A 27,788-nucleotide genomic window follows, 5' to 3' on the forward strand; every position below is an offset into this window, starting at 1 on the left:
TTTCAGGCCCAATCTTCTAGTTCTTTGTGTTTCGAAAAAGAAAAGAGTGAAAGTGCACAAAGGTCAGCATCAGGCCTGTTCTGAAATAAGTTTAAAAGAGTGTGTCTTGGGAGTAATGGTCATCATCACCACGGCATACAAACTTAACTGTGATTTAGGACTAAAGGAGCAGAGTTCTGACCAAACCAGGTTGCTGGACCGTTGGGATTATACATATAGAGCCCACACAAACTGTATACCTATTAGTTGTACCTGTAAATGTAGGATTTTTGTTAAACCTCTCCCCACACAATTTTTGGCAGAGAACTAGTCTAGAGTAAGAGCCAACTCTATCTTGTTTATTTGAGGTTTTATTAACAGTAATAACCTAAGAATGTTGGTAGTTTTTATAGCACGTTTTTTAACACCTTTTGAACCACAATCATGTTAGCAACCATCTGCTGGCCTAATGTTTAAAGGCACATACTAAGGAAACCAGTGTTGGACAAAGAGAGAAGTACTATATAAATCTTTTAAAAATTACTTATTATTAAGTCATAATCATTCAAAAAAGAGGAAAAACCCAGCAACAACTCTAACATTTTCGGGAGTCATATTTCTTAATTGATGCTTTTATTCTGGCTGTAACTTTCTTTTCATTTTATACGCTTGCTGTCATTTGCCCATTTCTCTTCTGTGCTTGAGTGCATTTCCCTTTATCTTCTTCTATTGTATTTTTATTTATAGAAGACAAAGTACAATGTGATGCTTCTTATTACTTGCTAAATTCCTTGTTTACATGTTAAATCCCTATTTTAATATAGTTTTGGGGTAAATTTACTGAAAATATTCAGTGCTTATATTTTCAGTTTTGAATTTATTCATATTGTGACAGTAATTGGTAGAAAACTGTTTCTCACAGCTGACAGGCCAAAAAAAAAAAAAAGCTTGGGGACAAAGCTAGCACATGCCAGAGTGCTGAGGACCCATCAGATATTTAAAGAAGTGGCATTTGTACTTGCATTATTTAAGCTACTGTTGAAAAGGGGGGTGGGAAGAGACCATATTTGTAGCAAGTGTACTATAGAATTCATTTTCTAAAGTATCATGTTTTTGAAGGGGTATAACATCTATCAGGCATTTTATAAGGCACGCAAAACAAATAGATAATAGTTCTCAAAAAGAGCTAGAAATCATGAATGTTGTTGTGACATAAACCTTTTTTTAATCCCAAAATTCAAAGAAATATATTTACCTCCTAGAAAACAGTAATTAAGCCCAAGTTTCAAACTGAATGTGCATGAATAATTTTGTCATTTTTTTACCACAGAAATACTTTTTAGTAAACAGTACAAGTAAAGAAATAATTATATTTAACCTCTGTTTTGCCAATTAACTTAGATGTTAATTGTCAAACATCTAACAAACATGAAAAAAAAAGAAAGCTACAGCCAGAATAAAAGCATCAATTAAGAAATATGACTCTTGAAAACAATGTTAGAGTTGTTGCTGGGTTTTTCCTCTTTTTTGAATGATTATGACCTAATTGTGGTTTGGGAGACTTTTCATAGGCCTAAGAATTCCTCAAGAGATGGGATAGCTGGTTCTTTTGTTTCAGTGATTATGACTATATTTCTATTCTTTCTGGCAAGTATGAATAATTACATTCAATAAAAATCAAACAGCATCTTACTTATGGCTCATCAAAGAGAAAAACAACCTTGCCCTTAATTCTATGAAATACATGGTGCTACAGGTAACAACAGATAGAAGTGTCATCTCTACTTTATTTTGTCATTTTTCATACTATAGGATGAAAGTTTGAAGGGTCATTGATATAGATCAAAATACAATAACTCTTTTGGACTTTGAGGATACTGTATTAAATCATCTCAGATCCATTGTTGAAATGAAGATTTGCACAACCCTCTGGTGGCTCATTTTCATAATGTTCATGGGGTTCTTGAGGCAAGGATACTGAAGTGGTTTGCCATTCCCTTCTCCAGTGATTCATGTTTTGTGAGAACTCCACCATGACCCATTTGGAAAATACCCTGATGCTTAGAAGGATTGAGGGCAGGAGGAGAAGAGAGTGACAGAGGATGAGATGGTTGGATGGCATCACTGACTCAAAGGATATGAGTTTGAGCAAACTCTGGGAGATAGTGAAGCCTGGCGTGCTGCAGTCCATGGAGTTGCAAAGAGTCAGATACACTTGGCGACTGAACAACAACTGGTGGCTCAATTGTAAAGAATCTGCCTGCAATTCAGAAGACCGATTACAGTGTAGGAAACACAGGTTCAATCATTGGGTCAAGAAGGATTCCTTTCCTGTGAAGGAAATGGCAACCCACTCCAGTATTCTTGCCTGGGAAATCCCATGGACAGAGGAGCCTGGCTGTCTACAGCCCATGGGGTCACAAGAGTTGGACACAACTCAGTGACTAAACCACCACCACCACCAACTGAACATGTTAAAAAAGTTTAAGTAGTTGTGAAACTGTCCTCTTTCCCTGGCCTCAACCAAGAGTAAATTGTAAAACACTTTAACCTGAAGTTTACACAGTCTGATAAGTCTTTTTTTTTTTTCCTTTTTTTCCTCATACATAGTTAATGTAATGGGTTGAATAGTATCCCCCAGAAGTTCTTATCTGCCCAAAATAAGGTCTTTGCATATGTAATTTGTTGAGGTGGGGTCCGACTAGAGTGAGCCCTAAATCCAATGACTAGAGTCTTACAAGAAGAGAAGAGAGCACAGAGAGAATGTCTTGTGAAGATGGAGGCAGAGACTGGAGTGATGCAGCTACAAGCCCAGAAATGTCATGGAATGCCAGTACCACTAGAAGAGGCAATGATGACATCTTCCCTAGCATCTCCAGAGGGAGCCTGACTCTGCCTGCACCTTGATTTTGGACTTCTAGCCTACAGAACTCTGAGAGAATAGATTTCTACGTTTTTAATGTGTATTGATTTACTTTTGGCTGCGTTGAGTGTTAACTGCAGCACGTGGAATCTTCCTTGCAGCACACGGACTTAGTTGCCCTTGTGGCATGTGAGATCTTAGCTTCCGGAGCAGAGATCGAACCTGCATCCCCTGCATTGATAGGTGGATTCTTAACTACTGGACCACCAGGGAAGTTCCATTTCTCTTGTTTTAAACTACCCAGTTTGTGGTATTTTGTTATGGCAACCCTAGGAGACCAAGACAGTGTTCCTAACCATTCTCCTAAGAACATGTGTTTTACTACTTACTTTTACATGTTTGTCTTATGTGCTGTACTGTGAGGTCCTTAAGGGTGAAACCATGTTATACTCATCCACAGTATGCACATGATTCAATGTCCCCCAAATAGTTATCACATAAGTGTGTGGACACTTATTTTTTAAGGTTCCCAAATGTATTCTTCATGAATAAACGTGTTATTTTTAAATTAGATTTGCATATTCGAGGAAGACAAGAGTATAAATAATCATAAGGATATTCTATATGGAAAAGGTTGGAGATAATTACCAGGCACAGGTTTCTATAGTTAGCAAAGGTATGCTAGCTGTTACTACCACTTTTAGATCCCATTCATATGAAAGATAAGATCTGAAGTGAATTTTAACGTAAATGAAATTTCTAAAGAGCTGTCAATCTGAATTTTCCAGAGAATATTCAGATTGTCACAATTTTGCTCTAACATTATAGAGCACAACTGAAAATAAATGATTGCTTAACTATCAAAACTTCGTCCAAAGTACAGATCACTTATAAAGATTAACATTTTAGTAAAAAGACTAAAATATGTAATTTAAAGTCATGGTATTTTATGAAGAACTGATATTCCAAAATAACATACAAGCGGATATATAAAAATTTTTAATTTTTACTCTTAAAGGATTGGCTTATAGCCTGAATTTCTAAGAAATGAAAAAAAGGTCAGTAAATAATATTCTTGTGTCTCAGTTTAAATTTATTCTCCATTTGCTAGTATCATTTTTTGGTTTCTCTTTGATTACGAGTAGTTTTAAATTGTCCCTTTGAGTGTTTTTTACCCAGTAGTTGAAAGACTGCTAGTAGAGGCACTAATGACTCTTCTGGGTGCTTGTAGGTTGTTTTAACCTGTCTCAGGTTTTGGGTTTTTTTCCCATGAATTTTAACATACAGGAATTCCTCGTCTTTGTATATTGAATTCTCACCCTTATAGAGACTGTAAGTTTAAGAAATACTAATTTAATTCACTACAGGAAATGGATCAGTACTAGAAAAAAACAAAGAATGCCAATTTTAAAAATTGGCAAATACTTAAATGTATATGCTTTTAGCTACATAAACTAATAAATTATGAATTATAAGCAAAATTTAGTTTATCCAACCAGGTAAATATAAACATCTCTTGTAATAGTTAAATCTTTATATATAAATCTGTGGATGGACACTCAAGTTATCTTCTACTAATAAGAAAAGGATCACTGATTTTAGTTAGTAGAGGGTATCTTTTTAGATGTTTGTTCATTATGTTTTCTAGAGGAAAGAGATGGTTTTAAGGGCCACTTGGTAATTATCTTCTTTCTGCTTTTCAATGATGTTTTCACATTCCATAGATCAAAATAAAAATCTCTGTGGTATCCTTCTTAAACTCTGACAGTTTCTCTGATATATCTTGTGACTGGATCATATGGGTAAAATTATCCATAATAATCTCAAATTAAAAATCTAGATATGAGCAAGTAGATTTGTAACTAATATGCTGGAATATATTTTTAGAAATATATTTGTACTTTTGGACTTACTACTGTTACTCTAATACCCCAATGAGCCCAGTAACCTTGATGGTACTATATTAACCATATAAGATTTTTACCTTTTGTTCAAAATTTGTTGTTGTGCATGCCTTCGAGCTCTGTCATGTCTGACTCTTTACGACCCTTTGGACTGTAGTCCTCTAGGCTCCTCTGTCTATGAGATTATCCCATCTAGAATGCTGGAATGGGTTGCCATTTCCTCTTCCAGGGGGTCTTCCCTATCCAGGGATCAGACCTACATCTCTTACAGCTCCTGCATTGGCAGGTGGATTCTTTTACCACTGAGCTATGTGGGAAGTCCTTGAAATTTGTTGGTCTTTGATAAAGGAATCATTCTATGATTGTAATTTAAATTCCTCTTTAACTCAAGTGCTTATCATTAGCAAGCCAGTACCATAAATGATAGTATATATATGCAGTGGATGCAGCTGTAAAAAATAACGAGGGCATGCTTTGTGTACTAATATTTTGTATAAAAAATTCCAATAGATATTACTTAATAAAATGGAAAATTGCAGAAATTTTGTAGAGTTAGCTATTTTTTTGTGGAAAAGCAAAAGGGGTAAAATTATCTGTGTTATATATGTATAATATACGTGTGTGCATGCTCGCACATGCGTGTGTGTTAGTCGCTCAGTTCGAGTCCGACTCTTTGTGACCCCATGGACTCTAGCCCACCAGGCTCTGTCCATGGAATTCTCCAGGCAAGAATACTCGAGTGGGTTGCCATTTCCTTCTCCAGGGGATCTTCCCAACCCAGGGATTGAACCTGAGTCTCCTACATTTCAGGCAGATTCTTTACTGTCTGAGCCATTGGGGAAGATGTATAACTTATGTATATATATATATTAATATATGTGTTGACTTTTATGTTGACTTTTGTGTGCACGAAAATAATTTCTAGAAGGATGAACTAATAAAAGGAAGTTGCCAGCTATGTGTATGTGCAGAGATGAGCACTCAGCAAATAGGACTTATGTATAGTATATAACCTTTCTTTCTTATATTTGATCATTTTTTCTGTGTACCCCATCCCAATTCTGTGTATTCAATGGAAATAATCATCTTTGGGACCTCAATGTTGGTAGTAAATCCAATGTAACCCTACCAAAAGCAATTTATATATAGAAGGATATATCTTCTCTGTAGATAGTCTTTTAGAGAAGGATGTGTTAACCTAAGTAAGAAATAATTCTCCAAATTAAGTAGTGTCCATCTGCAGGAATTGTTACAAGTTGTTTGTACTTTGGGAGAAGGCAATGGCAACCCACTCCAGTACTCTTGCCTGGAAAATCCCATGGACGGAGGAGCCTGGTGGGCTGCAGTCCATGGGGTCACAAAGAGTCAGACACGACTGAGCAACTTCACTTTCACTTTTCACTTTCATGCATTGGAGAAGGAAATGGCAACCCACTCCAGTGTACTTGCCTGGAGAATCCCGGGGAAGGCGGAGCCTGGTGGGCTGCCGTCTGTGGGATCGCACAGAGTCGGGCATGACTGAAGCGACTTAGCAGCAGCAGTTTGTACTTTGGATGTCAGCGTTTTGTTCTTATATTTTTACCTTTTTTTTCTAATTATGAAAGTAATAAAAAAAAAAAAGTAATGCAAACATGAGAAGTTTACCATAGTCCTTCCTCAACCCGTTGAAATAACTACATTCAGTTTTCAGTTGGTTAAACATCCAGTTTTTTCCTTGGTCTTTTGACTTTGTTTAATAGTACTTTTTTTTTTTTTGCTCCCTAGAAGTTTTTTTAGAAAGAAAAATATATAGCACTTTTCTTAAAAGTTTCTGAGTTATTTATCATTTATAGAAAGGCCTTTCCAAATTCAATAATATATAATAATTGTAAGGGATCAATCCAATAAGATATAATAATTGTAAGTACATATGCACTAACATAGGACCATTTAATACATAATACAAAGATTAAATAATATAGAGAAAGTGACAAATATAAAGGGAGGAAGGGAAAAGTTGTTTCTTTGAAAAGATAAATTGATAAACCTTGAGCCAGACTCATAGTAATAGTAGGAGATTTTAACACCCTGTTTACATCAATAGGTTATCCAAAAAGAAAATCAATATGGAAATATTGGCTTTAAATGACACATTAGCTCAGATAGACTTAATAGATATATAGAGAACATTTCATCCAAAAGAAGCTGAATATACATGTTTTTTTCCAGATGCGCACACTGAGAAATGAACAAGCTAGTCCACAAAACAAAACTCAGTAAATTTAAGACTGAAATCATATCAGGTATCTTTTCCAACCACAACACTATGTCCCTGGAAATCAACTGAAAAAAAACACAAACATGTGGAGACTAAACAATATGCTACTAAACAACTGATGGATCACTGAAGAAATCGAAGGAAACATAAAAAAGTATCTAGAGATGAAGGAAAGCAAAAACACAATGATCTAAAACCTATGGGACACAGCAAAAGCAGTTCTAAGAGGGAAGTTTATACAATACAAGCTTACCTCAGGAAATGAGAAAAATCTTAAATAACCTAACTTTATACCTAAAGCCACTAGATAAAGAATAGCAAACAAAAACCAAAGTCAGTAAAAGGAAATAAAACATAAAGATCCAAGCAGAAATAAATGAAATAAAACAATACAAAAGATCAGTGAAACTAAAAGCTGGCTCTTTGACAAGATACACAAATCTGATAAACCTTTAGTCAGATTCATTAATAAAAGAGAGAGGGTCCAAATCAATAAAATTGAAATAAAAGACAGGAAGTTTCAAATAATACCACAGAAATACAGAGAATCATAACAGATTACTGTGAATAATTATGCATAATAAAATAGACAATTTATAAGTGGATAAATTTTTAGAAACATATACTATTCCAAGACTGAACCAGAAAGAAAATATGAACTGACCAAGTATCAGTAACGAAACTGAATCAATAATTTTAAAAATCTCCAACCAAACAAAAGTCCAGGACTCAGAGCATGTGAAAGTTTGCATAATCCCTTCAAGAGTGGAGTCTGTGCTTCCTGCAGCTTTCCAGCTCTCCTGTACACAAGCCCCATTGGCCTTCAAAGCCAGATGTTTGGGGGCTCATCTTCCTAATGCAAGACCCCCAGGCAAGGGAGTCCAATATGGGCTCAGACCCTTTGCCCCTTGAGGAGAACCTCTACATTTGTGATAATTCTCCCATTTGTATGTTGCCTACCAAAGTGTGTGGGAGTGTACTCCCATATCTCTACCCCTCCTTCCTGTTTCTTTGTGGTTCCTTCTTTATGTATTTAGTTGTTGACAGTCTTTTCTGCTAGTTTTCAGGTTGTTCTCATAAGTCATTGCTCTGTAAATAGTTGCAATTTTGATATGTTTGTTTAGAGGAATTGAGCTCAGGGTCTTCCTTCTCCATCTTGGCCACCTTACCTTTGATCTTCCTACCAACTTTTCTGAAATGCTTCTTTGAACCTGAAGTCACTAGACTCTGCAGGGCTCCAGGCAAATTTGAACTTCAGTATGTCAGAATTTCCCCTTGCCTACTACTCCCCTTCAACAGCAAAATAAGTTCAGTATAAAAAACTCTTTATTTGGTTTGTAGTATGATTTTTAAACTATAATCAGCCAACAGAATAATTTATAATAACAATAATAGCTAATACATCTAATACTAAGTGCCAAGTACTATTCTTAGTGCTTTATATACAGCACTAAATTATCCTGTTACTGTATTTTATCTTATTTTTCCTGTTTTATACTTTGGCCACCTCATGTGAAGAGTTGACTGATTGGAAAAGACTCTAATGCTGGGAGGGATTGGGGGCAGGAGGAGAAGGGGATGACAGAGGATGAGATGGCTGGATGGCATCACCGACTCGATGGACATGAGTCTGGGTGAACTCCGGGAGTTGGTGATGGACAGGCTGGTGCGCTGCGATTCATGGGGTCGCAAAGAGTCGGACACAACTGAGCGACTGAACTGAACTGAAAAGTGGGCACAGGGAATTTAAGTAATACTAAATTATATAACCTAGCAAATTACAGAGCCACATGGTCTGGCTCCCACGACTGTGCTCTTAACCAATTGCCTTGTTGTTGCTCAGTCACTAAGTCGATTCCAACTCTTTGTGACACCATGGACTGCAGCACACCAGGCTTCCCTGTCCTTCACTGTCTCCCAGAGTTTGCTCAAACTCATTTCCATGAGTTAGTGATGACATCCAACCATCTCATCCTCTGTCACCCCCCTTCTCTTGAGAGTGTGAAAATGTTAGTTGCTCAGTTGTGTCTGATTCTTTGTGACCCCATGGACTGTAGCCCGCCAGGCTCCTCTGTCCATGGGATTCTCCAGCAAGAACTCACTCCCATGGAGTGAGTTGCCATTCTCTTCTCCAGGGGATCTTCCCCACCCAGGGGTCAAACCTAGGTCTCTTTCATCGAAGATAGATTCTCTACCATCAGAGCTATAAGGGAAGCCAAGGATGGGATACGAACCCAAAAGTGAAAGTTGCTCAGTTGTGTCTGACTCTTTGCGATCCTATGGACTGTAGCCTGCCAGGCTCCTCTGTCCATGGGATTCTCAAACAAGAGTACTGGCTGCTGCTGCTGCTGCTAAGTCATTTCAGTCATGTCCGACTCTGTGTGACCCCATAGACGGCAGCCCACCAGGCTCCCCGTCCCTGGGATTCTCCAGGCAAGAACACTGGAGTGGGTTTCCATTTCCTTCTCCAACGCATGAAGGTGAAAAGTGAAAGTGAAGTTGCTCAGTCGTGTCTGCCTCTTAGCAACCCCATGGACTGCAGCCCACCAGCTCCTCTGTCCATGGGATTTTCCAGGCAAGTGTACTGGAGTGGGGTGCCATTGCCTTCTCCAAGAGTACTGGAGTGGGTAGCAATTCCCTTCCCACCATGGAAGTCCCCTGCAATTCCCTTGCCTTCAGTTTTTCCCAGCATCAGGGTCTTTTCCCGTGAGTCAGCTCTTCACATCAGATGGCCAAAAGATTGGAGCTTCAACTTCAGCATCAGTCCTTCCAATGAGTATTCAGGCTTGATTTCCTTTAGGATTGACTGGTTTGATCCTGCAGTCCAAGGGACTCTCAAGAGTCTTCTCCACCTAAAGAAACAAAAGACCTATATATAGAAAACTATAAAACACTGATGAAAGATATCAAAGAGGACACAAATAGATGGAAAAATACACCATGTTCATGGATTGGAAGAATCAACATAGTGAAAATGAGTATACTACCCAAAGCAATCTATAGATTCAATGCAATCCCTATCAGGCTACCAACAGTATTTTTCACAGAACTAGAACAAATAATCTCACAATTTGTATGGAAATACAAAAAACCTCGAATAGCCAAAGCAATCTTGAGAAAGAAGAATGGAACTGGAAGAATCAACCTGCCTGACTTCAGGCTATATTGCAACGCTACTGTACCATACCAGACAGTATGGTACTGGCACAAAGACAGAAATATAGATCAATGGAACAAAATAGAAAGCCCAGAGATAAATCCACACATCTATGGACACCTTATCTTTGACAAAGGAGGCAAGAATATACAATGGAGAAAAGACAATTTCTTTAACAAGTGGTGCTGGGAAAACTGGTCAACCACTTGTAAAAGAATGAAACTAGAACACTTTCTAACACCATACACAAAAATAAACTCAAAATGGATTAAAGATCTAAATGTAAGACCAGAAACTATAAAACTCCTAGAGGAAAACATAGGCAAAACATTCTCCGACATAAATCACAGCAGGATCCTCTATAACCCACCTCCCAGAGTAATGGAAATAAAAGCAAAAATAAACAAATGGGACCTAATTAAACTTAAAAGCTTTTGTACAACGAAGGAAACTATAAGTGAGGTGAAAAGACAGCCTTCAGATGGAAGAAAATAATAGCAAATGAAGCAACTGACAAAGAATTAATCTCAAAAATATACAAGCAACTCCTGCAGCTCAATTCCAGAAAAATAAACAACCCAATCAAAAAAGTGGGCCAAAGAACTAAACAGACAGTTCTCCAGTGAAGACATACAGATGGCTAACAAACACATGAAAAGATGCTCAACATTACTCATTATCAGAGAAATGCCAATTAAAACCACAATGAGGTACCATCTCATGCAATCAGAATGGCTGCTATCCAAAAGTCTACCAACAATAAACTCTTGGAGAGGGTGTGGTGAAAAGGGAACCCTCTTACACTGTTGGTGGGAATGCAAACTAGTACAGCCACTATGGAGAACAGTGTGGAGATTCCTTAAAAAACTGGAAATAGAACTGCCATATGACTCAGCAATCCCACTGCTGGGCATACACACCTAGGAAACCAGAATTGAAAGAGATCACGCATACTCCAGTGTTCATCGCAGCACTGTTTATAATAGCCAGGACATGGAAGCAACCTAGATGTCCATCAGCAGACAAATGGAAGAAAGCTGTGGTGCATTTACACAATGGGATATTGCTGCTGCTGCTGCTAAGTCGCTTCAGTCGTGTCTGACTCTGTGCAACCCTATAGACGGCAGCCCACCAGGCTCCCCAGTCCCTGGGATTCTCTAGGCAAGAACACTGGAGTGGGTTGCCATTTCCTTCTCCAATGCATGAAAGTGAAAAGTGAAAGGGAAGTCGTTCAGTCGTATCCAACTCTTAGCAACATGATGGACTGCAGCCTACCAGGCTCCTCCGTCCATGGGATTTTCCAGGCAAGAGTACTGGAGTGGGTTGCCATTGCCTTCTCCAATGGGATATTATTCAGCCATTAAAAAGAATACATTTGAATCAGTTCTAGTGAGTTGGATGAAACTGGAGCCTATTATACAGAGTGAAGTAAGTCAGAAAGAAAAACACCAATACAGTATACTAACACATATATATGGAATTTAGAAAGATGGCAACAATAACCCTATATGCAAGACAGCAAAAGAAACACAGATGTATTGAACAGTCTTTTGCACTCTGTGGGAGAAGGTGAGGATGGGATGATCTGAGAGAATAACTTTGAAACATGTATATTATCATATGTGAAACAGATTGCTAGTCCAGGTTTGATGCATGAGACAGGGTGCTCAGGGCTGGTGCACTGGGATGATCCAGAGGGATGGGATAGGGAGAGAGGTGGGACAGGGGTTCAGGATGGGGAACACATGTACACTGATGGCTGATTCATGTGAATGTATGGCAAAAACCACTACACTATTGTAAAGTAATTAGCCTCCAATTAAAATAAATTAAAAAAAAATCTTACTCAAAATTTAATGAAATAAGAGTCTTCTCCAGCACCACAATACTTGCAGTTTAAAAAAAAAAAAATCTTTTATTCAGCATATGTTTTTCAGTTTAACTGGTGTCAAGGTCATATTGGTTATTTGTAGAGACCTGCAAAGTGAAACATTGCCATAAGCTTTTGAGATGAGGGTTGACCTCAGTAATTTCTGAACCAACCATGCTTTGCACTAGGTGCGAACTTCCTGTGAACCTCAGTGCTGTAACAACCGCATTTTTCTCTCTGATGTTTCATGTTGTTTAAACCATGATGAGAACCTTATCTTTGTCAGCTAGGATTATAACCTGCCACAGAGCCCACAGCCTAAAAAAGGATCGACCCAACTATTCCCAGAATACTATCTCATCCCAGTTGGGTTTCCTCTGAGCTATTAAGGACAGGAAAAGTAAAAGGAGTAAAATGGAGTGTCTGGTGGTGCCGTGTTTGCCTAGGGTCAGCTTAAGTGGCATTTACGTAACGGTGTGTACTGTCACTATGGTGAAGGGAAAGTCTTTCGAGCCGTTTATCAGTGATTTTATAGTTCTCATTTCATGGAGGATGGAATAAAAGAACAAAGAAAGTTTACTTTCAAAGTGATTTATTAAACATGAAGTGAAAAAAACAAGATAAACTTGTTTATTTTCATATTCTTCCTTTTAAAATGGCATTCTTATTATTGACCCATGAATTCATTTCTCTTTCATATCACAAGTTTAAGTGTGTATCTGAAAAAGACCTAGCCAGTTCTAATATATTTTTAAACTCCTGATATGTTCTGGAGCTAACTTTGAGAATTCATTCCCTTGGATTTTTTTTTTTTCTCCCTTTATGATTTGGAGAGTTTGGAGATTATGTTTGGATGACTTTCAACTGAGGAGATATGTTTGCTTGTTTATCCATTTTAAGTAAAAAAAAAAAACAAACAGATAAATATTCATATCATTTCTTACAGAATAACTCAGTTGTCAAATTATTTTTGTATCCCAGGGTTAGTGCTTACTCAGATTAAACTTTTTGGAAAGGAGACTGAGTTAAAAATGTGGATGCTATTTAATATGATAGGGTACCTTGAACTATTTCAAAGGCATGGACAGGTTTTGTTTTTGTATGAAGTGAAGAATGAGGCATTGGAGTTATAAGCTTAAGATTCTTGTTGGATAAATGAATTTTCCTAAGGGTAAGGGTAATGGAAATGTTTAATAATTTGCATTGAGAAGTTAATGTTACCAAAACTGTCTCCCAAGGCAGCCCTCTTCAAGCCATTATACCTGGTCTAATCACCTTATTTCTCAATGTCAGAAAAGTTGATGTTAACCCTAACACCTGAATAAGAGTTCTTCCTGTAACCTTTGTGTTTTTTCCTTGAAGACATTGTAGTGGAGAAGTATCATTCCTCATTCTTCTTTGTGATTTAGATGTTTCTCATTCTTTTGCTAGAAGCAATGAGGCAGTGCAAAATATCATCTTTGAGACTGTAAGGACGTCAAAGTCTGACTAGAGTGGATTAAGATGGGTGATTTGGGAGAGGAGTGGTGGCAGAAGAACATTCACAATCGGATCTGCTTTTTCAGGCTTTGTCGGTTGCATGTCAAAGTTGCTTTTGACATAACATGCAAGTGAAACTATCCATCCCTACCATCTCTATGTGAAAGCCAGTTCAGTTCAGTTCAGTTGCTCCGTTGTGTCTGACTCTTTGCAGCCCCATGGCCTGCAGCATGCCAGGCTTTCCATGGACAGAGGAGCCTGGTGGGCTACAGCCCATGGGGTTGCAAAAGTAAGACACAACTTAGCGACTAAATCTCCACCACAACAAAAGAACAATCATCAAATTTGGTGTTTGAAAGCCACAGAGTATGTGAGATGCCTGGAGAAAGGGATGTAATGGATGGCTGTTTCCAGAAATGAAACAAGAAAGTAAGGGAACCCTGATACTATCCATTCATATTCAAAGAGAAGAGCAAAAAATGAGGTGCAATTTTATGCCCTCCTTCAGCTCTGTGGAAGCCAAGGTATATTTTTAAAGCCTATTCATACTAATCTACAAAATTAAGCATTTTAGATTTATATCAGAATTTTGTATTCTTTGTAATATATATAGAAAGGATATTAATCTGGCAATTTTAAAGATCAAGTTTATCCCTGTGGTATTACATCCTCTAATTATATACTATTTGAGTCAATATATTCAAGTAGCCCTTTATTAAAAATAATATAAATAGGTCACAAGAGGACATAGTTATTTTTTATAAACCCACTTTTCCTTGTTAGAAAGAGTTTCCTTTATTAAGAAAGATTAAAAGAAAAAAAAATCACTTCTAGGGAAAAAGTTGTTTTTAGTCCATGTAATTTAGGATCTCATCAAGTACTAAAAAGTTATTTGAGACATAAAACATGGGAGGGCAGGAGAAGGGGACGACAGAGGATGAGATGGTTGGATGGCATCACCGACTCAATGGACATGGGTTTGGGTGGACTCCGGGAATTGGTGATGGACAGGGAGACCTGGCGTGCTGCGGTTCATGGGGTCGCAAACAGTTGGACATGACTGAGCGACTGAACTAAACTGATTTATCCTCTATCAGCGCTAACTGTGCTCTTGACAAGAAGTGTTGAGTGTACCCAAACTTACATTTAGTTTTATAGAGTAGTTTAACTATTTTGGTTGTACATTTGTTGACATTAAAGGGTGATAGGAAATGGTATATGCACAGGCTTTGAAGTCATACAGACCAGAATTTAAATTCCATGTTCTGTACTGAAAAATTGTGTGACCTTGATCCAAGTTTATGTTTAAGTGGCATTTAGTTAATTCACACTGTTGTCAATGATCACCTCTGTATAGTTTGATGACGTTTTATGAAGACACTTTTTTAACCTAATGCGTAAGGTCTTTGAATGAATAATGATGAAATAAGTTTATATTCCTTGGTTTTAAGAGCTTTAAGAAATGGCTTGATGATGATTCTAGTATGATCTCCCAAATTTCCTTTCAGTTCTAGCTTATTTTAAAATTATATTGTTAAAATTTGGAGATATGAGTAACATGCACCCTAAACATCCTTGTTCCAGCCAGCTTCATACTTGCCTGGCATGGAATATTGAGTGTCTGTGATAAGCAGAAGATACTGTGTTTATACAGAAAGGAGTTTGTAATTCACTTGGAAGAAAAGCTACAGATGAAATATATAGAAAAACATGCTTGTTCTTACTTGTGTGATAAGCCCCAGACCTTTTAAATGTATCCATTCACTTCCTTTCAGGAGACCACGTCGTAGTTACCAGAAGCTGAAGAACTGTCATTACAGGGCTACATAATCTGTAAATTTTATATACATGTGCTTGCACGTACATGCATGTACACATACATATATGTATGCAATTATGGTAAAACACAAATAACATAAAATTTTCTATCTTAGCCAGTTTTAAGTGCACAACTTAGTAGTGTTAAGCACATTCACATTGTTTTACATCCAATCTCTAAAACTCTTCATCTTGAAAACCTGAAACTCTATACCCATTAAACAACAACTTTCCTTCCCCATTTGTTCCTGTCAACCACCGTTCTGTTTTCTATTTCTGTGAACACAGAAGAAAGTAGGCACCTCATATAAGTAGAATCATACAGTGTTTGTCTTTTTGTGACTGGTTTATTTCACTTAGCATAATGTCATCAAGGTCCTTCCGTGTTGTAGCATTTGTCACAATTTCCTTCCTTTTTAAGGCTGAATAATATTGAATCGTATCTATATGCCACAAATGTTGCTTATCTGTTAATCTGTCAATGGGCTCTTGGGTTGTCTCCATCTTTTGTCTGTTGTAAGTGGTACTGCTGTGAGCATGGGTGTACACATATCTCTTCAAGACTCTGCTTTAAGTTCTTTTGCTTATATGCCCAGAAGTAAAATTCTGGATCACATGATAATTCAATTTTTAACTTTTTTGAGGAGCACCGTACACTTTTCCATAGCAGCTGTACAGATTTACATTCCCACCAGCAGTGCACAAGGGTTCCGTTGTGTCCACATCCTTGCTGACACTTGTTGTTTTCTTTTTTTTTAATAGTAGATATCTTAATAGGTGTGAGATATAGTAGTATAATTTAAGCCAAACTGTAACACAGAGAACATTATTATGGAATATACAATCTTGTTTCGAGATCATGGCAAAAGTCTAAATTTGAATATTGTGCCAGTTGACTCTTTTATACTCCATTATACTCCACAGTTTTGGGTACCATATTTGTGTGTGTGTGTGGTATGTGTGTGGGTGCTAAGTCGCTTCAGTTGTGTCCAACTCTGTGCGGCCCTATGGGCTGTAACCCACCAGGCTCCTCTGTCCATGGGATTCTCCAAGCAAGAATACTGGTGTGGGTTGCCATGCCCTCCTCCAGGGGATCTTCTCTACCCAAGGTCAAATCCACATCTCTTATGTCTCCTGCATTGGCAGGTGGGTTCTTTACCACTAGCGCCACCTGGAAAGCCCAGTGTGTGATATAGCATAGAGCATTTTCTCTCTTACAGTTGTCTCTCTGTATTGTAGTCAATCTCTGTTCTTAACCATTTGACCCTTGAGACCACCAGTATGTTTCAGATCAGTAATAGCCAAAGAGCCAAAGTTGTTACTATCATACCGAGAACTGTACATACAGAATGTCTTGGTGTCCCTTCCAGAATGTGAGGCCATTAGATTGATGTGAGTCATAGTGAAAACATACTGGCACCATTGAACCAGACTGTGAGCATTTTGAACCTTCTTCTCTTTCTCCCATATATAGCAAAGTGTTTGACCTGTGTATTTGTGTGTGTGTTTATATAAATATATGTTTATTATTATAACTATTTTCTATTTAGTTTTTTTTTTGTAAATGAGGTGAAGAATTTTGATTCTTGCTTTTAAGAAAAATACATGGAGTAGAATCTTTACGTTTTGTATACAAAGAGTTATAGAGTTGTGACACAGTAAAACTGTTTTATAAGATAATTCTCTTCCTTCTGGAGAAGACATGAGATTGAGGACTCAAAGACAAAGACATAAAATCGCAGTGAAAGGAGAGAGGAAAATCAGCGTGAGGGGAAAGTGGAGCCAGGTATAAGGCTCTCACATAAACTCTCGTTACCTGCACATTTTCTAAGAGTGAACCACAAATGTAACTCTGGCCTTTATAGCAGCAAATTCAAAAGGAGAAAGCCTTCCAGTCAGAACTTCACAGTGGCTATGAGATCAATCATCTAAACAACTGTCTTGGAGGAATATGGCTAATTTTTAGTTTACAAGAATGAAAATAGCCTCCTTTTGCTTTTTTATTTAAAAAAAAGCCAACCAATCAAAAAAGTACAAAGTTTCTCTTGTAATTACCCCGCTGGAGAATCCCAGGGACGGGGGAGCCTAGTGGGCTACCGTCTATGGGGTCGCACAGAGTCGGACACGACTGAAGCAACTTAGCAGCAGCAGCAGCAGAGATAATTTGTGAACATTCTGCTGAGCTTCTTGGTGGTCTGTCCAGAAAAGGAAACAAAGTTGGTCACACAGTTCATACTGGCTGATTTACTTTCCCAATAGTATAAGTGCTTGTAAATTTTTCTGCACCATCAATAATAACACTGGGTTAGTGTTGTTAATTTTTCCTAGTCCTGTAAAAGAAAAATGACATTTGTTTTCTATTATCCTCAGTACTCATATCTGATGTGAGTCTCCCAGGGTTTTCCTATGTAGGTATTATACAGTGTAATGAACAGGTGTCTTTTACAGCATCACTTGATTGATTTGATACATTTTTTTCCTGAACTATTTCTTATAATTGCATTAAAATATGGGTAGTGGTGTTTCACCAGATTTTTAGTTCAGTAAAAACAGTTTTGAGTAATTAGAAGGAGGGACAAGATAGGTGAAGTGGATTAAGAGGTAGAAACTACTAGATATAAAACAGGTTACAAAAATGTGCAGCACAGTGAATATAGCCAATATTTTTATATGGAATAAAATCCTTAAAAATAACATCACTGTGTTGTACACCTGAAACTAATATTTTAAGTCAACCATAATTCAATTAAAAAGTGGGGGGAAAGTTTCTCTGTGGGCCAAAATGACATGGTCTGGTATTCTGTTTCTTTGGTTTTTTTTTTTTTTTTTTTTTGAGCTGAAAGATCTGGGTGTCATTTATTGATAGTAGTTTACATAAATGTCTTCTTCCCATGGTCATTTCTTTCAAGGCACAGGCACAGAGCCCTCTAGAAGGACAGTCTCTGAAACAGGGAGACAGGAACGCTGGATGCACACGACTTTGGCAGGCCCGTGCAGCCCTGGGCAGATGCAATCCTTCAAGCTGGAAATCCACCGGGTATTTGAGACACAAAGGTGGGAGGTAGAAAAGAAGGCCACAGGACTCTCGTCTCATTCCAGGCCTGCTCTCACTATCCAAGTCCATTCCAGGACTCTGGGGAGGGCAGCAGATCAGGCCCACCCACCTTCACGGGGGCAGATTCTTCAATCTGTGCTGTTTGTACACACCTGCCTCTGCTGGTCCCGCAGTTAAAGAGCATCAGCTTTATGGTAAGAGAAGGATCACTTCCTCTCTGACCTTCCCAGCACCTCTCTTTAGCTGGGTCTGTGCAGGAACCACTGGAGAAATCTGAGGCCTGTGTTCCCCATTCACCTGTGTGTGCCATTTTCCTCAAGTCCTGCATGAAGGGTTGGTTGGAGGCTACAAGTTTACTTGCTGACTCCCAGCTTGTCACGCACAAAGCCTTGCCTTTCTTCTGCCAGTTGCCAGTGCCTGGGCTGGAGTACCAGCCAGCCCCAAAGACAGGAGCCAAGCTGGTCTGTGTAGGTACTTGGCAATTTGGGGTAGGGAGGTGGATTGAAAAAAAGGGGGATGGAAATGAGAAGAATCAAAGAGCTTAATCTGATTGAGTAAGAGATCTGAAGTGATTTTACTTTTATTTTCTTCACTTTAAGCCAATCATGAAGTTTCACAGTGATTTCTGGGGTAGCAGAAGGAAGGTGACGCTGAACATCTTCGGGGCTGTGATCCAGACGGCCCAGGAGGTGTGGGCCTCAGGGGGGCAGCGGGAGGAGCACCGACTGCCCGCAGGGCAGGTAGGTGATGTTCCGCGAGCGCGGCAGCTCCTATGCGATGTCCTCCGCGGCCTCCCGCTTGCGCAGCTGGATCACCGCCTGCGATGGCAGTGGTGGTTGCGTGCGAGTTGGCTATCAGCTCCGCTTCCTTTAAGTCGCCCTCCACGGAGATGATGGCTTCCTTCTTTTGCTGCTCAGCCTTTTCCTCCACAAATCTGGCCCTCTCTGCTTCCTGCTGAGCCACCTGTTTGGCTTCCACCTCTGTGTGAACTTCCCAAAGGTCAAGGATAGGTCATCCAGGATGAGCCCAAAGGTCACTGCTTGCTCTGTGAGGTCATCGCTCACCTGTCTGGGGGCCAGCTCTCTCTGGGTGATCAGTTCTCCAGCCGAGCCACCACGGACTGGAGGATCTCTGTAGTGATGGACTGGCAGCACACTCTCATCCTAGTCCTCTCCAATGCTGGGGAAGATGCGAGGAAGCTGGCTAGCCACCGGCCAGAAGAGGATGCATATGGTGGTGATGACATTCTGTAAATCTTTGCTACCAGTGTTTACTGGCACATTACGTGGTTGAGAGCAGCAGTCAAAGATAATTGGTTTCTGTACCCAAGGGATGAGGAAGTGAGTCCCTTCTCCTATGACAATGTCCTGCACTCCACCGAACCTATCAAAGATGACAGCTCTGTGCCCAGCATCCATATTATACAAGGCAGAGTTCACCACGCCTCCTGCAATGGCCAAGGCCAGGCCAAACTTGCCAATAGACTCTTTGGTAGCCGTGTCTCCTTTGGCTGGACCCACTCACACCTGCTTCCACTCTGACCTCCACATCTCAGTTTCTTTGTTGATTTGGCTTTATCCAGGAATATATTTGTAGAGACCACTGCTGCTGCTGCTGCTACTAAGTCACTTCAGACCACTACTCTCCACTAAAATCCATTTTCTCCTTCCTGAACACACAGCTAGACTACATTTACCAGCATCTTTTAAAATTAGGTGTAGCTAGTTTTTTATGTTCACTGTTTTTTTCTAGTTCACTGTGAGTGGAAGTAATGTGAGTCACTTCCTGACCTAGCCAATAAAACTCTGCATATATGTTTCTCAGGGCCCTCCCTTCTTTTTAGCTGAGTGAAATGGCAGTGCTCAGGAAACCTTGAAAGTCATATGTTGACAGTGGCTGAATAGCCATCAGCACGGATCCTTAAATGACTGACTTACCTGAATGTCTACCCAGGATGGTTATGTAAGAAAGAAATATAGTATGATTAGGGAGGTTTTTCTATTAATATAGACATGAAACAAGAAGGGCCTGGGTGGGGGTTGGGGGTGTAATAATGATATAAAAAGATTAAATTAGAGGAACATTAATAAGTATTTATGTATTTTGTTGAAAGTTTGCATCATGGATGGCGAGCAGTAGTAAAATCAATTGAAATTGTCTTAAAATAATTTTAAAACATACTATTGACCAATTTAACAAGAAAAATACAATGTTAAGTATATTCATATTAATATTATGAAAACAATTGAAGTTTTTAAATGAGGAAGTGAGTAAAGCAATAGTACAATCCAAAGACTTGAGAGATTTTAAGGGAGAAGCGACTGAGGCTCAGGACAGGTGGATGTCATAGGAGGGAAGAGGAGTGCTCATGCTCAGTCACGTCTGACTCTTTGTGACAGCTTGGACCGTAGCCCCCGGGCTCCTCTGTCCCGGGCAAAAGTACTGGAGTGGCTGGCCATTTTCTATTCCAGGGGATCTTCCTGACCCAGTAATTGAACATGAGTTACCTGTGTCTCCTGCATTGGCAGGCAGATTCTTTACCACTGAGCCCCCTGGGAAGCCCAGATGTCATAACGACTGATGAATCAACAGACCAGACCATAGGTTTCCAAGGCCTGATGAGTTAGTCCTAGACAGGAGATTTACAAGGCTAGAGAGGGCTTGGCAACTCAGGCATTTGACATCATCCTTAAGCCATAGACAAGTTTCTGTCCAGACAGGTGAGAGCGGTTACAAGTACAATGTATATGGAGCAGAGGCATATAACATTCCCCTTCCTGTAACAAATCGGATTCAAATCAGGTTATCAGGCTAGAACTAAAGTACAGGGGAAAGGCCAAGGGACAAAACCTTTGCTACTTGACTGGTACCAAAACAAAAATGACCTCCTATTGGTACTTCACTAGTGGTCCAGTTGGTTAAGACTCCATACTTCCACTGCAAGGGGCATGGATTTGATTCCTGGTTGAGGAACTAAGATCCTCATGCTGTGCCCTGAAGCCAAGAAAAACCCCAAAGCAAATCAATTACATTTTAAAAAGTTGCTTCATATTGATCGCTTAGCTTGGGGTGTCTTATTTCCCCGCTTCAACATGGTATTCCCACGTATGAGAACTTATGAAGACAGGACAACTTCAGGGGCTAGATACTAAGGATGTATTACAGAAAGATACAAAGCTCTGTGTAACAGAAGTGTAAGGACATCAGTTCATGGTTGGTGCTCATTAAGTGGTTAGTTAGACAGGGAGGCCTGGCGTGCTGCAGTCCTTGGGGTCGCAAAGAGTCAGACGTGAATGAGGGACTGAACTGAAGTGGTTAGAGTAATAGATGTAATCCTGGTAATTTTCATCATAGAGATGAAGTTAAAATAATGAGATCTAATATTATCTAATATCATTGGTGTAACTTTAATGAGCCACTGCAGAGTAGCAATATATCTCCATCATTTTTTTGAGTATTCCAGTGTGTGTACTGAAAGATTCAGATTCCACAGGACAAGGCAGATGTTCATCAACTCTAAAAAGGGGGAAGGTATATACAATATAGTTTTGTATCAGAATTCTATTCCTGCATTTGCCTTGGAAACCACAGTGAGGTCTTAATGCTTTTATATTTTTGTTTTAAAGCAAGTTCCCAACCTACTTGAATTCCAAAAGTTCCACATAAGCAGCTTGCTTAAATTGAACACATTTTTCAATAGTAATTGTGTTATAAATGGCAGTTCGGTTTCCAGAATAATTCTCAAATCTCTTTTAACCCTCAATTCATCTGAATTGCTGCATGTTAGCAAAAACACCAGAGAAGGCAATGGCAACCCACTCCAGTACTCTTGCCTGGAAAATCCCATGGACGGAGGAGCCTGATGGGCTGCCGTCTGTGGGGTTGCACAGAGTTGGATACAACTGAAGCAACTTAGCAGCAGCAGCAAAAACACATATTGGTTAGCAATGGAATTAAAGAGAGTTGCAATAACTCTGAATGGAGGCCGTGAAATATTAGTTGCTCAGTCCTGTCTGATTTTTTGTGACCCCATGGAGTATAGCCCATCAGGCTACTCTGTCCATGGAATTCTCCAGGCAAGAATACTTCAGTGGGTTGCCATTTTCTTCTCCAGGGGATCTTCCTGACCCAGGAATCAAACCCCAATTCCAGGCAGATTCTTTACCATCTGAGCCACCAGGGAACTCTACAGTTTTCTAAAAGGAGAGATGAAGGAGAAGAAAAGAATGTGTGTGTGTGTGTGTGTGTGTGTGTATCAGATCAGATCAGATCAGTCACTCAGTCGTGTCCGACTCTTTGCGACCCCATGAATTGCAGCACACCAGGCCTCCCTGTCCATCACCATCTCCCGGAGTTCACTCAGACTCACGTCCATCGAGTCAGTGATGCCATCCAGCCATCTCATCCTCTGTCGTCCCCTTCTCCTCCTGCCCCCAATCCCTCCCAGCATCAGGGTCTTTTCCAATGAGTCCACTCTTTGCATGAGGTGGCTTCCCTTGTAGCTCAGTTGGTTAAGAATCTGCCTGCAGTGCAGGAGACCCCCAGGTTTGATTCCTGGGTTGGGAAGATCCCCTGGAGAAGAAAATGGTAACCCACTCCAGTATCCTTGCCTGGAAAATCTCATGGACAGAGGAGACTGGTGGGCTGCAGTCCATGGGGTCACAAAGAGTCAGGCACGACTGAGCAACTAACACTTACTTACACTTATATATATATATATAAAAACTTTTTCAAGTAGGTTTGACTCAGCTGAAATTTTTTTCAAGTGGGTTTAATAATAAAAGGTGGAATAAAAGAAGAGCCCAAATTATGCATTAGTCGTTCTGAAGGGCAAGGAAGCAGGTGGGCTTTGGATTGTTATGAGCCCTTTGCCAACCAATAGGTGGTGCTATTGTCATACAGTAGTTAAGTTGCTCTCGGCCCAAAGGGCAAGGAGGATGTGGGAAGTAAGTGTCAGCTAAGTACTATGCACATAAATGTTGCTCAATAAATATGATTCTGCTCTTCTGAATGAATCAGATAATACTGATGAATAAAACCACTTTAGCAAAATGTTATTGATATGTTGCTAAATTATATTGTCTCTGGACTCTGGAAGCTTATAAAGAAGTAGCAAGGCTTAGGAAAAAAGTGTTAAGCTTTATCATTTATTACTACTAAAAAAGAAATTTTAAGTCCAGTTATTTGATTCTTTTGCAGGTAATATCCTGACGTGCATTACCAGTATACTCTTGACTAGAGACAGTCCCCACATTCTTGTGCACAGTAATTTGGAGACACCCGTCTTAAAGTACTCCGCAACTGAAGTAGGCCTGTATCTCCTTAGGGCTTCCCTGGTAGCTCAGTCAGGAAAGAATCTGCCTGCAATGCAGGAGACCTGGGTTTAATCCCTGGATTGGGAAGATCCCCTGGAGAAGAAAATGGCAACCCACTTCAGTATTCTTGCCTGGAAAATCCCGTGTACAGGGGAGTCTGGTGGGCTACAGTCCATGAGGTTGCAAGAGTTGGACATGATTTAGTGACTACACTACCACCACTCCTTAGGGTATGAAATTTAAGGAACAATCCTGCATTGTATTACATGGATCACTCAGGAGTTTGTGACAGATCACAGGATTAACTACGTGAAAGATTGGGTAGGAAGAGAAGCAATATGGTCTTTCTGCTATTCACAAGATCTTGATTTTGTCTGGAGAATGAATATATGTTCATGGGTGGATTTTGCAGTTTCAGAAGTGCAGTACGCGGTCTGCATTAGTGAATTGCACAGTGCTTCTTGGGACTCTAAGAATGTAAGGAGGTTGTCTCCAGGGAAGGGGAGGAGAGAAAAGGTAAATTGTACTTTGGACCCCTGCCTGCCTCAACCAGAGAAGCTCTGCTTTGAACAGTTTCATAAATTCATCTACTAAAAAAGGTATTTTTAAAAACAAGAGTTTGAAAATTACTGACACCTCAGTCTCTTACCAACTGAGCCCAGTTTTTATACTTAGAAATCTGGTTCACAAATACTAGTATAGTTCCTGTTAAATAGATGTATGTATCATGAATGTATCATGTTTCGTTAGATAAGTATATGTGGTCTCTTTCTATATCAGAATAGATTTCTGTTCATTCATAAGTAGTGCCTAATGTTAACCAAACTAAATAGATGAATGAAGAATATTAGTAATTTCATGGACTAAAAACTAAATATATATATATATATTTTAAAATTAAGACTAATGCATCACAAAATACACTCTATTTTCACTAAATTATCCATATTTAAAATTGTCATCTGTTTTGTGAATTAGTCATGGTAGCTAACAGTGCAGTCCTTGATGCTTTTATGATCTTTGAGAAATGGCCAAGAACTTTGATTTCTGTGAAACTGTTTGGGTCTAGAAAGTAATCAAATGATCAGCCATGTCATCTACGTTTCAAATCTGAAAATAAAATTTGAGGTAGTCCCAAGGTTTGCAAGTGGTATAGCGTAGTTTAATAATTCTCTAAATTTTAATAACATTTGCCACTTTAAAAAATTAATTCCTTCAGCTTTTCTCTGTACCTCTCTATTGACAGCCCCAAGTATTCAAATGGAAATCAAATGCTTTGATTATATTTGTTTTACAACGCTATGAGTGTTTGCTAATTTTGAGAGGAGAAAATACTATTCCTTTTTATATTAAGGATGTACCAGATTGGAATTTGTTTGTTTTAGCTAACAACTTTCACTTCAAAATGAAAAAAAATAATTTTCAGTCAATCGTAAATTTCCTCATTGTAAGAATAGTCTTTTTAAAACCTGAAATTTCTGTATAATATGTCTTAAAGCCTGTTTAATTTGGCTAAAAAAATTTTTATACCCTCCTTTATTTTCCTTCTCTTTTTATGTGTATTTAAGACATTTAACTCATCTGTCATAATTCAGACGTAGTTATATAGCAGAATCATCAAATGTTAGTTTTTTTGTGTTATTTCTTCAAATGTTCAAATTCTCAACATAAATATACTTTATACATTGAATATAATTTAGCTTTACAAAGAACTGTAGAATATATTAGATGAATAAAGTACTTCAAGATACTGATTTCCTAAACATCAATCAAAACCAGAAGGCTGCTTCTCTTTCAGCCCTTCAAAGTGAACACATTATTATGTATGTTCATAAATAGTATGAATCCATCATTTGAATTTTTCTTTTTAATGATTAATTCTTTTGGGGGTGAGGGACAAGTGTAATTACAGCTGCACTTTTTCTGAGCATAAAAAATTCCTTGCAGTTTGGAAACTAGGTGATTTTATACAGAATATTCAGGTGTCTATTTTTTTTTTTTAAACATAGCTATTTTCAATGTTTGATTTCCGCAGTAATGGAAAGGACATAAATGAAGTAAAATACTGGACATTTCTAAGATGTATGTGCCTGACTTGGGACTAGAATCTGAAAACCTACTGAACTTTTGACTTTGAATCTTTTTAGATTATTGTAATAGATTCTTCAATATATAGGGACTTCTCTTGTAGCTCAGTCGGTAAAGAATCTGCCTGCAGTTCAAGAGACCAGGGTTCGATTCCTAGGTCAAGATGATCCCCTGGAGAAGGAAATGGCAACCCACTTGAGTGTTCTTGCGTGGAGAATCCCGTGGACAGAGGAGTCTGGTAGTCTATAGTCCATGGGGTCACAAGAGTTGGACATGACTTAGCGACTAAACCACCTTATTGTTTGAATAGCATTTTGAGAATTTTCAAGTTTTATTTGCTTATAATATTACTGTTGTTGGTTGTTCAGTCGCTTAGTCATGTACGATCTTTGTGACCCCATGGACTGCAGCATGCCAGGTTCCTCCGTCCTTCACTGTCTCCTGGTCAGTCAGTCACTTCAGTCACTCAGTCGTGTCCGACTCTTTGCAACCCCATGAACTGCAGCACGCCAGGCCTGCCTGTCCCTCACCAACTCCCAAGGTTCACCCAAACCCATGTCCATTGATTTGGTGATGCCATCCATCCATCTCATCCTCTGTCATCCCCTTCTCCTCCTGCCCTCTTTCTTTACCAGCATCAGAGTCTTTTCCAGTGAGTCAGCTCTTCGCATCAGGTGGCCAAAGTACTGGAGTTTCAACTTCAGCATCAGTCCTTCTAGTGAATATTCAGGGTTGATTTCCTTTAGGGTTGACTGGTTTGGTCTCCTTGCTGTCCAGGGGACTCTCAAGAGTCTTCTCCAGCACCACAATTCAAAACTATCAATTCTTCAGTGCTCAGCCTTCTTTATGGTCCAACTCTCACACCTGTACATGACATGACTACTGGAAAAACTGTAGCTTTGACTGTGTGAGCAAAGTGATATATCTGATTTTTAATATCTAGGTTTGTCATAGCTTTCTTTCCAGGGAGCAAGCATCTTTAAGTTTCATGGCTGCAGTCACCATCGGCAGTGGTTTTAAAGCCCAAGAAAATAAAATCTGTCACTGCTTCCACTTTTTCCCCTTCTATTTGCCATGAAGTGATAGGACCCAATGCCATGATCATCCTTTTTTTAATGTTGAGTTTCAAGCCAGCTTTTTCTCTCTCCTCTTTCACCCTAATCAAGACGCTCTTTAGTTCCTCTTCACTTTCTGCCATTAGAGTGATGTCATCTGCTTATCTGAGATTGTTGATATTTCTCCCAGCAACCCCAGCTTGTGATTCACCCAGCCTGGCATTTTGCATGATGTACTCTGCATATAATATTACTATGGAACTCTAAAAAAAGACAGTAAATAAGAGTTTATTGTCCATGTGAAAAAGCATAGACACAAATTCGCAGTAGGTTCATCTTTTCTTGTCTTAAATTTTGATGTTCTTCCTGTGTACTTTAAGACCTAAATTTTACAAATGTTATTTATGGCCTTTGAAAAATTTATGAAGTCAGATTTAAACAAAAGAATATTGTTGTGCTATAAACTTGCCACAAAATGTTTATGGTAATAAAGGAAGTAGATCCCTTGCGATTTTTCCACTGTTTTTCTGGGTATAGTTTAAGACCTTTCACTTTTGGATTCTGAAAAGTTAAACCATATTGTATAAGGCATTTTAGAATAACCAAGCATTTTTATATAATTTCGGATTTTCTAAGATAGAAGAAGCTGAGATTCCTTATGGGAAACCTGTAAGAATGGGGAAGCTAATAAGATTTTAGGTAATCTATTGAACTAGTTGGCAGTCTTAAAAATTCTGAAAGCTTATCTGGAAGGCCTCTTTAATTACTTTTAAAGAAGTATTACCTGCTGAGACCTGCTGAGATAGTCTTCAGTGCTCACATAAATATATGTAGAATATGTCAAATTATACAGTCATCTCATTTTCAAGCAGGAATGCCTCATTTGATCACTATGGGAAAATAATAGCTTATAGTTATGAATAAAATGTTAGTTTTTAATTGGGTATC

General features: G+C 38.9%; 1 protein-coding gene and 1 pseudogene across 6 annotated transcripts in view; one reads left to right on the forward strand and one right to left on the reverse strand.

The window, feature by feature from the left end:
* NDUFAF2 (NADH:ubiquinone oxidoreductase complex assembly factor 2) overlaps positions 1-27,788 on the forward strand; it is a 171,560-nt gene that overhangs the window by 57,871 nt on the left and 85,901 nt on the right. The window lies entirely within an intron of this gene.
* LOC147350420 (prohibitin 1 pseudogene) lies at positions 19,081-20,290 on the reverse strand (annotated as a pseudogene).

The sequence above is a fragment of the Bos grunniens genome, chromosome 20 (genome assembly GCF_055505025.1).
Source record: "Bos grunniens cultivar Pamir isolate PY7600 chromosome 20, Bosgru_T2T1.0, whole genome shotgun sequence".
Classification (NCBI taxonomy): domain Eukaryota; kingdom Metazoa; phylum Chordata; class Mammalia; order Artiodactyla; family Bovidae; genus Bos; species Bos grunniens.